Source organism: Acomys minous (assembly GCF_964271855.1).
Source record: "Acomys minous genome assembly, chromosome: 8".
NCBI classification, from domain to species: domain Eukaryota; kingdom Metazoa; phylum Chordata; class Mammalia; order Rodentia; family Muridae; genus Acomys; species Acomys minous.
Genome location: NC_140489.1, coordinates 5,230,182 through 5,248,918, shown reverse-complemented (window position 1 = coordinate 5,248,918; position 18,737 = coordinate 5,230,182). Strand labels below are relative to the sequence as shown.

Sequence of the window (18,737 nt, the reverse complement as noted above, 5' to 3'; positions counted from 1 at the left end):
GCATCGATGTTCATCAGAGAAATTGGTCTGAAATTCTCTTTCTTTGTTGAGTCTTTGTGAGGTTTAGGTATCAATGAGACTATGGCCTCATAGAATGAGTTTGGTAATGTTCCATCCCTTTCTATCTTTTGGAGTAGCTTGAAGAGTATCGGTATTAACTCGCCCTTGAAGGTCTGGTAGAATTCTGCACTGAAGCCATCTGGCCCTGGGCTTTTTTTGGTTGGGAGACTATCAATGATTACTTCAGTTTCTGTAGGGGAAATAGGGCCATTTAGCTTGTTTATCTGTTCTTCACTCAACTTTGGCAGGTGAAATTGATCAAGAAAATCGTCCATTTCCCTTAGATTTTCAAATTTTGTGGCATATATGCCTTCAAAGTAGGACCTTATGATTCTTTGTATTTCTTCAGTGTCTGTTGTTATGTCTCTCTTTTCATTCCTGATTTTGTTGATTTCAGTACTGCCTTTTAGTTAGCTTGGCTAATGGTCTGTCTATCTTGTTGACTTTCTCAAAGAACCAGCTCTTGGTTTTGTTGATTCTTTGGACTGTTTTTTTAGTTTCTATTTTGTTAATTTCACCCCTGAGTTTGATTATTTCCAGACGTCTACTCCTTTTGGGTGTTTCTGTTTCTTTTTTTTCTAGGGCTTCCAGTTGTGTCATTAAGGTGTTTATGTGCGATGCTTCCAATTTCTTTTTAAAGGCACTTAGTGCTATGAATTTTCCTCTTAGCACTGCTTTCAATGTATCCCACAAATTTGGGTATGTTGTTCCTTCATTTTCATTGAATTTCAGAAACTCCTTGATTTCTTTCTTTATTTCTTCCCTGACTCAGGTGTCATTTAGCAGAGAGTTGTTTAATTTCCACATATGTGTAGGCTTTTTGTTATTTCTGTTGTAGTTGAATTGCAGTCTAAGCCCATGATGATCTGATAGGATACAAGGTATTATTTCAATCCTCTTGTATCTGTTGAGGCTTTCTTTGTGAACTATGATGTTATCAATTTTGGAGAAGGTTCCATGGGCTGCATAGAAGAAGGTATATTCTTTCTTGTTTGGGTGAAAGGTTCTATAGATATCTGTTAGATCCATTTGACCCATGGCATTGGTTAATGATGTTGTTACTCGGCTTAGTTTCTGTTTTGATGACTTGTCCTTCAGTGAGAGTGGGGTGTTGAAGTCTCCCACTATTATTGTGTGGGGATCGATGTGTGGTTTAAGCCTTTTTAGCATATCTTTTACAAATGTGGGTGCCCTTGTATTGGGAGCATAGATGTTCAGAATTGTGATGTCATCTTGGTTGACTTTACCTTTGATGAGTATGAAGTGTCCATCCTCATCCCTTTTGATTAATCTTGGTTGAAAGTCTATTTTGTTCGATATTAAAATGGCTACCCCTGCTTGCTTCTTGTGACCATTTGCTTGGAATATTTTTTTCCAACCTTTTATCCTGAGATAATGCCTATCATTATGGGTGAGATGTGTTTCTTGAATGCAGAAGAATGTTGGATCCTGTTTATGTACCCATTCAGTTAGTCTGTGTCTTTTTATTGGAGAATTGAGACCATTGATGTTGAGAGATATTAACGACCAGGTACTATTAAGAGTCTTAATTTTGATGTTGGTTCCAGTCGAGCGTTTGTGTAGTTGTGGTTTTGCCATGGTATAGTTATCTATTTCCTGAGTACTTTTGGTTGTACCTTGCCCCTTTGGGATGGAGTTTTCCTTCTAGTATCTTCTGTAAAGCTGGATTTGTGGATAGGTACTGTTCGAATTTGGTTTTGTCATGGAATATTTTGTTTTCTCCATCAATGTTTATTGATAGTTTTGCTGGGTAAAGTAGTCTGGCCTTGCATCTGTGGTCTCCTAGGGTTTGCAGGCTCTCTGTCCAGGCCCTTCTGGCTTTGATGGTCTCTGCTGAGAAGTCGGGTGTAATTCTGATAGGTTTGCCATTAAATGTTATTTGGACCTTTTCCCTTGCAGCTTTTAATATTTTTTCTTTGTTCTGTATGTTTTGTGTTTTGATTATTATGTGACGGGCAGTTTTTCTTTTCTGGTCAATTCTATTTGGTGTTCTGTATGCCTTTTGTATATTTATAGGCATCTCTTTCTTTAGATTGGGGAAATTCTCTTCTATGATTTTGTTGAGAATAGTTTCTGGGCCTTGGAGTCTGATATCTTCTCTTTCTTCAATGCTATTATCCTCAGATTTCTTCTTTTCATGGTGTCCTTAATTTCTTGGATGTTTTGTGTCAGGAGTTTTCCAAATTTGGCATTTTCTTTAATGGTTGCTTCAAGATCTGCGATTGTATCTTCTAGACTTGAGATTCGTTCTTCCATCTCTTGGATTCTGTTAGAAAAGCTCAGCACTGTGTCATTCGCCTTCTTCTCTGAGACCTCACGTTCTCGTTTTTCTTCTGTCTGTGTGTTTATCCTTGAATCCATTTTCGTCCTCATTTCTTGAACAGATTTTTTTATTTCTTTCATTTGGTTGTTTATATTTTCCTGAAAATTTTCCAGTTCCACTCTATGTGCTTCTTTTATGTCTCACACCTGCTTCGTTGCTTCTTCCTGCATCTGATTTCTAATTTTAATTGTTTCCTCCATTACCATCCTCATTACCAAGGATTTGAGGTCATTTTCTTGTGTTTCCATTGTATGTGAGTTCTCCGGGTTGTTTTCTTTGGGATAGCTGGGAACTGGAGACGCCATGTTGTTTTGGGGTTTTTTGCGAATGCTTTTACGCTGTCCCTTAGAGATTTTGCCGTCTCTGTTTTTGTTGGGTAACTTCCAGAGTTGAGTGGAGGGAGTCTGGTGATAGATTCACTTCTTTTCTCATGATTTCCGTAGGCTGGAAGCCCTGATACTTCACTTGTGTGAATGGCGGGAGGTTAGCCCTGTCGTTTTGGGCTCTCACCACCAGTGATCCTCAGCTCCCCTTTGCTGTGGGTCCTGCAATCGTTCTGGGTCTCTGAATGATCGTTGGGTCAGGCCAAGGTATCCACAACCTTTTGGGTCCCCTGCCAAGTCCAGCCAGGGATACTGGGCCCGAACCACGCGTGGAGCTCAGCTAGTTTCTCAGGGCCTGAACCGTCTGCCACAGCAGGAGAACTGCGACTGTACTGAGCAAGCACCCAGGGTGGAAGTGAGCACCCCGCCCAGTTTGTGTCACAGCAGGAAAACCAAGTCTGCGCTGAGCACGCACCCAGGGTATATCTGAGCGCTCCGCCCAGTCCGTGTCACAGCAGGAAAACTGCGGCAGCCCTGAGCAAGCACCCAGAGTATAACTGAGAGCTCCGCCCAGCCCGCGTCACAGCAGGAAAACTGCGGCAGCCCTGAGCAAGCACCCAGAGTATAACTGAGAACTCCATCCAGCTCGTATCACAGCAGGAAAACTGATTCTGCGCTGAGCCAGAGCCCAGGGTAGAAGCGGGCACCCCACCCATCCTGCGTTACAGCAGAGGAGCTGCGCCTCGGGCAGAATTGCCCGCCGAGCCGAGCCCGCCTCTCCACAGCACAGCTCACTGAGCAAACCCAGGACTCCGGGGCTGAACCGTCCGCTGAGTCCAGCCTGGGTCTCAAGGCCACCCAACCCAAATCCTGACCAGAGTCCCCTCGCCCATCCACCGCACTAATCGCCTCCACTGGAAGGCTCTGAGCTGCAAACCTTAGCCACCGCCTCTGTTGCTGCTGGAGCCGCCGTCTCTGCTGGAGCCGCTGGGGCTGCCCGAGCCGCTGGGGCTGCCGGAGCTGCTGGTAGCACTGCTGTCCCAAAAGCCGCCGCCACTCTGATCTGAGAAAGTCCTTGTTTCTCCCGTGTGCAGGGGCAGGCAGGTCCTCCGCACCCTAGTCCCTCCGAACCGTGGTGCACTTCTGCTGCCGTGGTGTGGGGACCTTGGTGTTCCTGGCTCAGAAATCTGTGCAATTCCCTGAATTGTTCGCTGGAGTTTTCAAACACGGTCCACACTGCTCGCCGCCATCTTGGATCCCCCCCCCCAGCAGAACTTTCAATCACCATAAATAGATAAAAGAAGACATTCCATGACTAATCTGAGATCAAACAGTACCTAACCACAAGTCCAGCTGTACAGAAGATACTAGAAGTACAACTCCAAACCAAGGAGGGTAACATTACCCAGGGAAACAAAGAAAACAAATAACCCCACATCCACAAAAATAAAAGAAGTGGGGCTCACACTCACAGACACACAGTCAACGAATATCAACATCATAATAATAGGAACCAATAACCATGGTTCATTAATCGTTCTCGACATCAATGGCCTCAGCTCCCCAATGAGGAGACACAGGCTCACAGAATGGATGTGTAAACAGGACTCATCATTCTGTTGCATATAAGAAACACAGCTCAGCATTAAAGATAAATTTTACCTATGATGAAAGGGTTGGGAAAAGGTATTTTAAGCATAGGTATCCAAGACACAAGCTAGAATAGCCATCCTAGTATCTAATAATGCTGGTGTTTAGTTTTTTGAGTTCTTTTTATATTTTGGATTTTACCCTTTGGTCAGATGTAAGGTTGGGAAGAACTTTTCCACGTCTGTACATTGTCTGTTTGTTCTCTTGACAGTGTCCTTTCCTTTCAGAAGCTTTTCAATTTCATGAGGTCCCATTTTTAATAATTGATCTAAGGGCCTGCGCTTAGAAAGGTTCTCCTGTGCCAATGAGCTCAAGGCTCTTTCCAATTTTTTTCTAACAGATGGCCATCCTACCCAAAGTACTCTACAGATTCTATGCAATTCCCTTTCAAATTCCAACACAGATCTCGAAAGAACAATTCTCAGCTTCATTTGAAAAAACAAAACAAAAAAACCCGAATTGCTAAGACAAACCTGTACAACAAAATATCTTCTGGAGTTATCCGCATCACATATATCAAGCTGTAGTATAGAGCAACACGAACAAAACTGTCATTGTCCTGGCATAGAAACAGAGGTGGATCAATGAAATTTTGCTGAAGACTCAGAAATAAACTCACACATCTGTACAATCGATTTTTGACAAAGAAGCCAAAACCTTACAATGGAAATAAGAGAGCATCTTGAAAAAACAGTGCTGTTCTAACTGGCTGTCTACTTGTAGAAAAATACTAATAGACTCTTATTTATCACTCCTCACAAAACTAAAGTCCAAGTATATTTAATATCTCTACCTAAAGCCAGACACACTAGGAAATCATTTGTATAATAAAGAATTTTTAGATGAATCTAGTCTAAAGTGCAAACCACCACCTTGTTACAAGGCTGCAAAACAAAAGTCCAAAGCCATTAAAAGAAAGCTCTATAGTGATTTTGTTGTCCCTACTTTCCCCAGGGGTTATTGGCCATTGGGCCATGATAATAAGGCAGCAGAAGCAATGGATGGCATTTGTACAACCTTGAGTATGATGGAAAATGCTTCTGGGAGTTAGCTCAGAGGGGAAGCTCATTTTATTGTTTTAGGGGTAAGGCATATTAAGGTTCTTAGTGTTACAGGCAGGACATATTGATTGATCATAACACAGTGCCTACTTGTCATACGGGCAGGGGGAAAAACCCATATTCTTGAGCTAAGTCATGTAGTGATTGTGGGAGGATCTGTGCAGGGTCATCCTCTAAGAAAGGTCAGGAATCTGTGTGTAGAGACACTCTACACATAAGGTCATGGAGAGCAGAAGAAGGCCAACTAAGAAAGAAGTCTTTCTTATTTTTGGCTAAGCTCTGAGTGCTACCCACACATGATGGAATGAGACTTAATAGCAGGGTATTCTAATAGATTTTTCCAGCTATGATAAGGGGATTAAAACCAAATAGATCAGTGTCCACATGTTTCTCCATATAGGCACAGGACTTAAAGATGTTTAAAAAGGTAGTAATAACCCATAGCTTACATTTATTCTATGGAAAACAAATAGTTAATTACTGGGGCAGGCAGAATTCATAATACTAAAGATTAGTCAGATTTGATGACAGTCATCTTAGGTTCTGGTCCTCAACTACAGTGGCAAACATCTAGGCAATATGAGGCTTAGGATATGGAACAACAAAATGGGACTAGGAGCTTTGATATTGTCAAGGATCAGCTACTAGGTTAAGTTTCATATTCTGAATTAAGAGTACACATTACACTTGATGATGTCATCTTAGAGCAATATCATACATACAATAGCCCATGTGCTTCATTTTGTAAAGTTTAATAATGTTAAAATGAATATGTTAATTCATTATACAATTGATTCATTGTCAGGATTTCAATCTGCCTTTTCCTTGTATTCTAAATAGACTGACTGAAGGAAAGGTAAACATATTTTTTGTTGTTTAGATCTCAAGCGTGGTACGACTTGTGAGAGAGCGGGTGATGTTTATCTCCTTAGAAGTTGAACCACGTTGTGGGTGAGCTAGGTTGTTAACAGATGAAAAACTTCCTTGAGCTAATTGTGATGGGATATATAAATGTGAGCCAAAAACAATAGGTGGGGCATATTTTTAGACTTGGGATTGTGTGGCTGTTTGTTGCACTGCTTTGAAATGCTCTTTGAGAGAACAGCTCCAGCGAAGGCTTTGGCGCTCCAGGCTTCAGCTCCTGGTCCAGGGTTTGGCTGGTGCTTCAGGCCTCAGATTCTGCTCCGGGTTCTGGATGCTCCAGGTTCCAGCAAAAGAAATCCTGCTGACTATGCCAAGAGAGTCTTTCCTCAGAACTGATACCCAGAAGGTTTCATTTCTGTGTTCTTTAACATCCATTTTCCCTTGTTTAGGTTAGTCGGGTTATTAGTGAGGTTAATAATGGACTTGGTTAATAAGTCCATAATAAAATATAATTACTAAGGAAATTGAGCCTACGACTGGTGCCCAACATGCTTTGGGCATCATGGGTAACTTACCTTCTAGTGTTGTGGAGGAAGATAATAGTTTTGAAGATATAGTAATGTTCTTTCAGGCAAAATCGCTGATATTCCAAATTCCTTTATTTCTCTATACCCAGACCGAATATTTTGTTGTTTCTTGGTCTTTTTATTGTATAACATTCTATTTTTAATTGTAAGAAAGACCAATAAGATGTGAAAACTGGAAGGGTCAGTGTATTCTATCATTCTGGAAAGGATTGCAGACTTAGCAGTACAACTAGAAAATTTGAAGTTAGAGGTTGAAGCAATTCGAAAACAACAAGTGCTGTTGATAAAGGAGAAAAACACGGTAACTGAGAGTGAGTGAGTGTTTCCACAATTGCCATCCTTCCCTGCTCCACGTGCCAGATGGTCAGAACAACAGCATGTGGAAGGGGATGAAGAGAAACGGGAAGCCAGAGAGGCTGTAAAGTAACTACAGGAACAGGAGATCAGACAAAGAAAAGAGTCTTTGTAGAAAAATGTTCCCATAGAAGAACCCTCCAGAGTCATCCAGTCACAATCAGCTTTTCCAGTTACTGTAAGGCATGTGCCTGCTCAAAATGGTGCTGAGGGTTATGATGAAATGGCATGGAGTCCACTAGATATGTTGGATTAAAACATTTTAAGCAATCTGCCATCAGGTATGGAATATATTTGGCTCTTGTTAAAGAAATGTTGAATGACTGGACTATGCAGCACATATGTGTTCCCCAAGAATGAAAAAGTTTAGTTTCAGCAGTATTAGAAGTGGTACAACAACTGTTTTGGTTATCAGGGTGGTGAAGGGAGGCAGAGAAAATAGAAAAAGAAAATAGTAGAAGGGAGATAAATGTTGGTAAAGAGCAATTGCTTGGTGAAGGGCGAGATGCTGAATTAAGAGAACATGTCCAACATGATGATACAGTGATTGAATAATGTCATGTTACAGCCTTAAGAGCTTGGGACATGGTAGAGGAACCTGGTAAGACAAGCATTCCCTTTACTAAGATATTTCAATGTCCTGGGGAAGCAATCACAAAATTATTGCAGATATTGGGATCAGCACTAGATAGAGCAATAACAGATTCTGACACCAAACAGGCATTGAAACTCATTATGGCATATGAGAATGCTAACACGGGATATAAGAGGGCAATTAGACCCTAAAAGCAAATAAGAGGTGCATTACATAAGTGGGTAAGAGAAACAGTTTATATTAGATTTCCAGAACATCAAAACCACATTGTAGGACAAGCTGTAGCTAGAGGATCCAGATATCATAAGACCTGGTATTTTAATTGTGGCCAACTTGGTCTTGTTCAAAGAAACTGTAAGGTTAAAAGGGCCAGACCTTAAAATAACAGGTGCACTCAATTTGGCATAAATGGTGCTTGTAGGTCAGAACAAGGAGCATCTGGTCATGATGGTTAGGAGGTTCTAAGACTTCCAGGGTACTGTAGCTAATGTGAAAAAAGGAAAACATTGGTCTAGGGATTGTCAATCTAAAGGAGATGGGCAAGGTAATATCTTGCCGGTGGGAAATGGCAGGAGTTGCCCATTCGTAACTCTCAAAATAACAACAGCACATGCTCTACAGGAGAAAACTTTAAGACATCTTTTTATTTCCTATTTTATTTTATGTTTGTTTCCTAAATCTATTTTTACTATCTTATTATTACTTCTGTCGTGCTTTAGATGTAGATCCTTGTCTTTACTCATTTGCCCAACCATTTTCTTCTGTCAATATAGACTATGATTGTTCTGTTGTACATGGTGATAGCATCTCAATAGCAAGTTGTGCATGTTCTCTCTCAAAATTGACATTCTAGGGAATTAAAACCTCTTGATATTGGTATTACTTCTTCCAACAACCTTGATTGAAGTATTTATGCTGCTTATCCACTTTTACTGAGAGCTATTTAGGCTGTCCTACATCCCCAATTCACCATCATGGGAATTCAAAAGCAGAATCCTTCAGTATTGTGTGCAGTCTTTCAATCCAGTGTTATTTGTCTTCATTTCAGAATTCTAAGAATTTAGTCAATATGGTGTTTGAAGCTTCATCACACACTGCTGCTGTTACTGCAAGAGTTTCCAGAGAAGACTCAACATCATGTGAGCAGATTCTTTTTCCTTTTAAAAGTTCCCTCAATCCAGTTTCCTTTAGCATGGATCCTACAGCCAATACAGCTTCACAGAATGACTCTTCTCTACTGCATAGCTTACATACCAGTCTCTTTCAGACAGCAGCAACAGAGAGTATGAGAGGAATAATTTTGGGAGCATTTGTAGGCAACAAAAGCAGCAAGAAATGCACAAAATATGAAAATAATAGAACTCAGCTGTATATTGGAAGAGCTGATAAGAAATGAAACCAGGTCAGGAGGCTACATCAGACTGGATGTGCATAGTAGTGGGTGAGAATTTCATGGTCTGATGATGCACAATACAACTGCAGAAGATTCAAAACTTTGAAACCTATGGGCTTTGAGATATAAAGTAATTTTTAACCAAGATAGAAATGTATAAAAATGGAGCCAGTCAAATATGATAACCAACTGAACTCACGGTTTCAGATCCCCTTCTTTTAGAATAAGGAAACAATGGGTATTTCAGGTTCTGAGTTCCCTTGGAATGGTACAATATTTTAAGGAATCTGTGGTGTTTCTACCCCAAGATTAAAAACAAAGAGGATAAATAACCGTTTACTCATTATTTCCCAACATTTCTAACCAAAATTACAATCAACAAATGCCGTATTTTCAGACTTCTTTTGTAAAATAAGTATATTCAAGTAATATATCTGTAGATCAATCAATCAATCTATCTATCTATCTGAGTATCTATGTATGTATGTATGTATGTATGTACCTATCTATCAATATATCACATCTTTATCAATATACAAATATACATAAATCACATATATATCCATATATACAGCAAAAATATATTCTGTTTGTCTGGTAACATGAAGTAATTGTATAGTTTAGAGGGTTTCAGGAAAATGATTTTCCTACTCTATAAACAGAGAAGTTTAATATAATATGACAGTGGAGACCACATTAGAGGATTTCCTTAACTTGAAGAGGAAACCACAGGTCCTAACATTGAAATACATGCTCAAGGAGCATTGTTCTGAACTTCCTATTTTTAATGACTCCCAGTGGTTCTAGGGAGTCCCTGTGGGGTGTCAGCCCCACCTACTTCTCCTGTTGAAAAGATTTTGTGCAAGCTCACACGGGGGTGTCCTTCACTGTGTATCTGGCACAGTAGTAAGTGGCTGTGTCCTCAGTCTGCAGACTGTTCAGTTTCAAGAAGACCTGGCTCTTTGAGGTGTCTCTGCTGATGCTGAGTCGGGATTTGAGAGCTGGATTATAATATATGCTCCCTTCACTCCATATACCACCCATCCACTCCAGACCCTTTCCTGGAGGCTGGCGGGCCCACTGTACACAATAGCTGGTTAATGAGAAGCCAGAGACAGTGCAGGTGAGAGACAGGGTCTGTGAGGGCTGCACCAGGTCAGGTCCTGATTCCTTCAGCTGCACCTGGGACAGGGCACCTGGGGACAAGAACATCACCATCACTCACACATCTTGTAGATGACATGCCCAGGTCCCTCTCCTGAAGCCCTGAAACACTTACAGCTTGGAAAGGTCACCAGGCAGAGGAGCAGCAGCAGGACAGCCATGCTGTGATGGAGGCTCCAGTGAGAAGGACATGGGCTTCTCAGCTAGGCTTGGGCTTTCAGCCTGAGGCTGAGGGCTGCTTTGCATTAGGGGAGGGTCCTGAGAGGATAAAAGGAAGCAAAGGGCAATTTTCCAGATTCACTTCCAGGTGACTGAGATTTGCCTTGGCTACCTTTTCATTTTAATAGTATTTAAAAGCATTTGTTTATTTACTTTACATCCCATTGCTTCCCCGTCTCTCCTATCTCACCATCCCTTTTTCTTTCCCATCCATCCTCTGCTATTCCCAGAACAAGGCAGCTCCCTATACCCACCTACACCAGTTCATCAATCATACCAGGACTACTGATGTCTTCTTTTCCTGTGGCCCTCCTAAAGGAGGTGATCAAAATCAGGCAGCAGAGTCCATGTCAGACCCAGGCTCCCACTACCTTCTTTGGGGACCTGCATAAAGCTTGAGCTGCCCATCTGCTACATCTGTGCAGTGGCCTAGGTCCAGTCTATGTGTTGTCCATAATGGAGGGCAGATAGGGGATAAGGGAAGGTAAGTAGGACTGGGAGGAGAGGATTCTCTGACTGGGAGGTAATGTGAAAAATGAATAAATTAACAAAAAAGGGGCTAGTCTGATGCTAAATGAAATAAGCAGGTGGTCACCTTAGGGCAGGACTTGACTCAGCTAAGCTTCCAACCTGTGAAAGGGAATTAAAGAGAAGCTAAAGAAGTCAAGGGATGTATTTGAAAAGTGGCCACATTCCAGCCTCAACAAAGCTGCAGAAATTGGGAGCTTCAGCCAAGTGGTTCTTGCTTTAGAGCCATGTGATGAGAAAGGGGCTGTGGAATCTCTCTCCAGGGCTAAGGAAAGCTAACGAGACTAGCCATATGTCAAGGGCTCTGCTTGAGCCCCAGAGAGGTCATCACATGTATCTTTGAAGGTGAAGTCTGAACTGTGTTTGAGAACCCATGGTGATGGTGGTGCAGAGCCAAGAGATACCCGCCAAGGACAGATGAAGACTGTGTGTGGATCCAGCCTAAGAGAGAGTAGTGTGTTACACTAACAAAGGGAGTTGGAGATCTGAAGAGCGCTTTGACTTCAGACATGGAGATGCAGTTTAGAGTTTGTCGTGTTGGTTTGAAGTTTTACTTTGGCCCAGAATTTCCTCACTGTGCTTCCATTCCTCCCTTTCAAAAGGTAATGTATATTCTATAACATTGTATGATGAAAGTATGTGATATGTTTTTCATTTTGATTTCACAAGAAATTGTAGTTAAAAGTTTGACATGAGTATCAGAAAAGACTTGCAACTTTGGACTTTCATACAATGTTGAAAATGTGATAGATTAGAGGGACTTTTAAAGTTGAAATAAATACATTTTTTTGCCGTATAATATGGTTATCACCCTTTGGGTGAGAGGAAGTTTAAACAGGAATGGACTCCACAGGCTCTTATATTTGAACAAAAAGTCCTCAGAGATTGGCAGCCCTTGAACAGAATTAGGAAGTGTGATCTAGTTGGAGTACATGAGGTCTTGTGGGCAGAATTGTACCACTGGTGGTGACGTTTGAAGCATCAAAGCCCAAGCAAAGCACAATGGCTCTACCTCACTTCCTCTTGCCTGAGAATCTTGATATGGAAGTATTAACTCCTCTGATGTACTACCTCTGTCTACATGCTGCCAGGCCTCCTGCCATGTCACAACTGATTAAACCTCTGAAAATACAATCAAGCACCAATTAATGCCTTTAAGAAATGAGAATTTCTGTGGTCATGGTTTCTCTTTTTACAATGGAACAGTAAGATAACATTTAATGACCTCAAATAATTCTCACAATCTTATTTAAAAATTAATAACAAGAAAACCTAAAGGGATAGAGACTTCAAACTCTATCTACACAGGGTGTTAGATGACAAAACCTGTAAGAAAAACATTCTGGAAGCTTCTCAAGGCTGAAGTCTTATTTATAAACCCATACACAACCTTCCCCAAGCCCCCTCTCTCTCCTGTGGCCACTGCCCAATCAATCACATACATACAGGATTAAAGTCTATGACATTCCATGCTTCCCATAACTGCTAAAATTATCATTGCATTTCTGTGCCTGAAACACGGTCTCACCCTACACACCCGTGTTCACCTGTGTTCTCATTCTCAGGGATCTCATTGCTACACTCTTGTGACAATAGGTTAATGGGAATGCCTGTGCTGTTTATCCTTAATGAAATCAGTGGGTTCTTGCTCAGGTGTTTAGGGTTCTCTGGGTTATATTTGATCCCATTATGCATTGTGCAGAACTGCATTCAAACTGAGGGAACCCAGAAGATTGGAGCCAGGCAGAGCCTAAGGAGATAAGTTCAGTGGTTATGAGAGCATGTGTGTCTCAGTCCATCAGGGGAGCCTACAACGTGTTTGTTTTCCATCTGCATTCCTAACTGTGTATGATGCATTTACTTCTTTGGGTTGTGCCCAGTGAAGAACCATGTCTGGATCCTTCGTTGTCCATGGTCCTGCCCTTTAACCCCACACCTGTAACAGTTAAAAATAGTACCTGTTTTTTTTTTAATTAGTGATGTTATTACATGCTCCTTTAGTTCTGTCCCTGAAGAATGAATTCCAAACACAAGGTTGTTCCTGAGCTTGAGGAAGTCAAATGTTGGCAATTTGTTATAAGCAAGGTTGTACTGACTCTGGTGATGAGGCTGAGAAATCAAAGGTCTCTCTCTCTCTCTCTCTGTCTGTCTCTGTCTCTTTCTGTCTCTTTCTCTCTCTCTGATTCTCTGTCTTTCTCTTTTTCTCTCTCTCTTTGTGTGTGTGTGTGTGTGTGTGTGTGTGTGTGTGTGTGTGTGTGTGTGTGTGTGCTTGATGGCATATCCCCATGAGCAGCTTCAGGAGATGGGTGCTTTGTTTCTGGGTCACAGTAACAATTCTCTATGTAGCTCACAGTAACACATTTCTCTGGTTCCCCATCACAGAGGTCAGCAGCAGAGGTCTCAGATGACAATTTGTTTCTTCTTTTCCTTGTGGTGACATATCCCAACAAAGCAACTTAATGGAGAGCTGATCTATTTTGTCTTACACGTGAGGGCAAAGCCCATCATAGCATGGAAGTCAGCACAGCAAGGACTTGGAGCAGATGGTGTAACCCACCTGTAATAATGAAGTAGGAAACGATGAGCACTGATAGTCAGGCTGTGCAGCCTCTGCCAAGTCTTCAGTGGATCTGAGACATCTGGGAGGAAGTGGGAACATTTTTTGGTCATATGACAGCAAAAAATCCCATCCCACATTCTTCTGGACAATTCCCTCAGGATTTTTTTTTAGAGTAACTTACATTGTTTTAAACGATTTTTACATGTTTTTGTTGTTTGCCTGCATGTATATCTTTTGTGTACTATGTGTGTGTCTTGTGCCCTTAAAGATCAGAAGACACTAGTTCCTCTGTAACTGTATTACAATTCTACCATGTGGTACCTTGAATTAATTTGGGGTTCTCTGAAACACTTCCCTCCAGACCTTGATTTCCTTGCTTCTTGCTGCTTCCCTGTGTCATTCTTTAATCTACATTCCATCAATTGCATTATTTAATTTCAGTCATTTTCATCTCCACCCAGCGAATAGAACCGTCTTGGAATAACTCATTATCATTCACTGACTATAAATATGTTAGTGCTCATCAAATATTGACTGGGTACATGGTAGGCAGGGAAAACTGGGCTTCAGGGTTAGCACATCCCCTGAGGTGAGGAGCACATGGAGCCAGATGGACTGAGACTATCTGGGCCTGGGGTGCTTCAGAATCATGTGAGACTCCTTTGCAGGCCAACCTCCATAGGGCCTTCTGACTTTTTCTTTTCTCTTTAAGGTGAGGTGATCACTTATGAAAGCAGAGTTCTCAGATAGTTCCCTGCCTGCAAAATTGATGATTTTCCAGGAAGAGTAACACTATATTCAGTGTTCCTTGAATTACCTAAGATGTACTTATGGAACTGACAAAAGAGGCTGAGCCAGAAGGATGAGGCAAGTTCTTCCAATCCCCAATCTCAAGAAGAGGAATGCAGAAATTGATCACTTTATCCACTATTGCCTTTCTCCAACACAATGCCTGAAACTGAGGGATGTTAAAGAAATGAAAATGTATTTTGTTCATGGCTCTGGATCCTGGTGTACATATATACAGCACTGAAAATAGGGTAGGACCTCTTTCTGTCACTTTTCCTGTGTGACTTGAGTGTGAGTCACAGATAAACAAGTATGTTGTCATTTGAATCTATGAAACCACTAGTGCTCTGTGGCCATTTCCCAGTGTCACCATCTCCTCGAACCTAGTCGCCTTCTGAAGCCTCACCTAAAGAGTACAGGAGCACAGAATGTGAGGACTCTGTTTCAAACATGTGTGCTCTTCAGGGATACAATGAAACCGCAGAAAAGGATGTGAAATAATGTGGGCTGAGGCTGCAGTGCTACATCCAATGGTCCTGGTCATTGTAGCCTTGGATGTTGCACACAGTCCTTACAGGTGGATGACAGTCTATAGAACCTGATGTTTTTAAAACCCTCTATAATCTTCTAGCATAATTTGGGAGCTCATGATCTCAGACTTTTTGCACTGGTGGAGCCTACCTCCTCATTAGATGTATGTTTCTGTCCTTGAATGGGCCTATCTGGGATTGCACAGGGCATGAAGGAACACCAAAATTATTCTGAATTTAGGTCATCACTCAAATAGCCAAAAATCAGTAACACAAATCCTTGGGCTGTCTGCTTAGGTGTACACACACACACACACACACACACACACACACACACACGCGCGCGCGCGCGCGCGCGCGCGCTTCCTGTGTCTGCAAATAGTATATTGTAAGAAGTGACATGAAGGAGCATGAGATAAGAATTGGGGAATAGCATAGCAGTGAAGTATACACTTGTACACTTGTGATGAACTCACATACTGGGATTTCTTTGGCTAGGGCCTGCGCTTATGATGAGAAAAGACAAGGCATCAGAGGCATATGGGGCCTCTGATGAGGGCCTGCAACTTGTAGACAACTCAGTTCCATTACTAACTCCCCTTTGCAAACACAGGGATTTAGTCATGCTCCAACTCTCTTCCTTTGTTTTAGTCAACCAATCCTTCATCACGTGCTCTCACATACTCTCTGCATTGTTTTCCAAGGATGCACATGTACTTTACAAACATACAGAAATTACAATAATTTTGTTGTTTGTCTTTTAGAAGACATCCAATACCAAATATTATAGAACATGTTAGTTAAGCTCTATGGAAAGAAGTCACAGAAATCTTCAGTGTCACACATCAGCCGGTCTGGACTAGTTTCCCGTTACCCAGGATTCACCAGTGCAGCTGTGGCTGGGAGGCTCTTTCTCAGGAACATTTTCACTACACAGGAGGATGGACCTGACAGGCTGAGCAGGGCAGAGAAGGTTGAATCGGTTTGTAGAAGGAGCCATGGTTCCTCCCCACATCTTTCAGATCTCTGCCTAAATGGTGAATCTGTAAATATAAAGCTCTTTTTCTTTTCATTTTTCCACTACTCACCAGACAACAATGTGTCACAGCCACACCTGTGCCATCACCAGAGAGCCTACAAATCCATGACAAACTGACATACTTAAACAATGTCCCAGGTGCATCATGCTTTGATTGAATAATCATCATCCCCTGGCTTCCAGTGCCTCCTAGAAATATAGAAACATCATCCATGTGAATCCAAAATGCCATCAAGAATAATGCTCTATTCTGGTTCTAGGTGCCACACCTGACTATTTCTGAGCCTCAGATGAAGAAACCAACTCAGAATGACTCAGAGGTCTTTTATACCATGTTCTGGGGGCAATTTACAAGTAAGACCCTTAGGTGCCTGGAGGAAAAAAATGGGATTAATATATTAAAAGGAAATTCACTGTGCTCTTTAAATCTGGGGGAACTATGCAAAGTAAACCTTAACAAATAATTAGGGAGGAAGAAAAGCATTGCAACCCATTGAGCGGTCAGGAGCTGTTAGCAGCTAACCCAAGCTCAGTGATTATCACTACCTACATTGGCCTCAGTTCTCAGTGCTGAGTCTCACACACATTTTATTACCAGCCCCACAGCAGGTCAGGGATGGCTCTGATGGATATGGTTTGTGTGAGGATGATGGAGAGACTGAAGGTCATCTAGTTTCATGGTCACAGGCGTTGCCTGATTCCCTGTTGGCTCTCACTTGAACCCCTAACATTCTCTAGCCAGGTAATCTTACTGAGCCTCTGCCCTGAGTCTTGGTTTTCACCGTCTCATGAGTCCTTTGCTTCCTTGGGATCTGATCCTGGTCCCCACACAGAAAACTTCTCTACAAGTTTTTCAAGTCAGAGTTTGTCCTTTATTTAAAACAATCTATGGGCTGTGAAAAATACTCTGCTTAAAGTTCTTACCACATAAGAACAAAGACCCAAATTTGGTGCTTCATAGGTACAAAAAGAGGTAGATGTGGTAGCCAAGAATTAATCCCACCTGTGGAACCTTTAGACAGTTGATCCTGGGGACTCACTAGCCAGTCAGTCTAGCCAGATGCTGAGATCCAGGCCAAGTGACAGGACTTTTTCAAAATTATCATGTAGATTGATAGAAAAAGATATGTCAACATGTACACAAACACATATACACACACAGAAACACAAACACAAACACACCCACACAAACAGACAACAGAGAGACTCACACATATGAAGAGAGAGAGAAAGACAGAGAGAGAGAGAGAGAGAGAGAGAGAGAGAGAGAGAGAGAGAGACAGAGACAGAGACAGAGACAGAGACAGAGACAGAGACAGAGACAGAGACAGAGACAGAGACAGAGACAGGCAGAGACAGAGACAGGGAGAAACACTATAAAACACATTTGAAAATGGAGAGCCAAAAGTTGAGTATACATTTGGACAATTCAAGAATTACTATGCATTGTACTTATAGCGAGAATCCCTGTGGACAGGTAGCCTATACACAGAAGAGTCCAGCCCTCCGTGTCCTTCAGGACTCTCTGAAGAGGCTGTAACTCTCTGTCACTCAGAGCTCTGTGTGCTCTCAGCGCCCCCTGCTGATCATCAGCTCCCTGCAGGGAGGTTTGAGTCTGAGTTCTCAGTGTCACTCACTCACTGTGTGTCTGGTACAGTAATATGTGGCTGTGTCCTCAGACCTCAGACTGTTCATGTCCAGGTACAGGGTGTTCTTGGCATTGTCTCTGGAGATGGTGAATCGTCCCTTCACGGCATCGGCGTAGTTGATGTTAATACTACGTTCACTAATATATGCGACCCATTCCAGCCCCTTGCCTGGAGCCTGGCGGACCCAGTGCATTCCATAGCTACTGAATGTGAATCCAGTGGCTGCACAGGAGAGTTTCATGGGCTTTCCAGGCTGTACCAAGCCTCCCCCAGACTCCACCAGCTGCACCTCACACTGGACTCCTGAAAACATGGAGAATACTGGTCAGAAAACAGTCATAATGTTTCTCTTTCTGACGTACACACACACACAGCATCTCTTCTCCACAAATTACCTTTTAAAATCAAGACAAAGAAAACCAAGCTGATGCCCAAGTCCATGGTGAGTGGTCTGTGTTCAGTGCTGATCACTGAATGGGAGGATCTGGGAATCCAGGGCTGAGCTCCTCTGCCAGAGCTATAAGTTCAAGGCAGGACTGTTTTTCATGGGCACAGAGAAGCCTCATTTGCATGTCTTCCTGCTGTAGCAGGCTATGTTGTTGGACCTGGGCAGGAAGCAGTGCTCAGAGTTGATATAAGGCATCAAAGACTGATGACAGTTACAGAAATTAACACAGAATGGTTGCTCTGTGTGCAGCTTCCCATTGCTAATGATCCATCCTATTTTATTTAGTTCTCTTTTGTGCACACGCACACAACATGCTGTGCGTATATCCTGCTACGTCTCCCAGTACAAATTTGAAATTAAACATCTCCTCACACAGTTTTGTTTCTATATAAAAGCTCAGTTTTCCTATTGCCTGAACTGGATGTGGTTTCTCCCCGATGTGCCTCTTGGACAGGATCATGACTTTATGGAAAGGTTCTCAGAATTCCTTTTCTGTGATGAGGACAGTTGGGACTTTTTTGAATTTTACTAATTTCTGAGCGACCATACTCTTCCTGGCATAAGAGGCTTGCATATGTGC

General features: G+C 42.1%; 1 gene segment (V, D, J or C); it reads right to left on the bottom strand.

Annotated features, from left to right (window-relative positions):
* Positions 1 to 18,181, bottom strand: part of LOC311603263 (immunoglobulin heavy variable 3-11-like) — a 35,469-nt gene extending 17,288 nt beyond the window's left edge. The window contains exon 1 of the V gene segment in view: positions 18,105 to 18,181.
* Between the last annotated feature and the right edge of the window lie 556 nt (positions 18,182 to 18,737).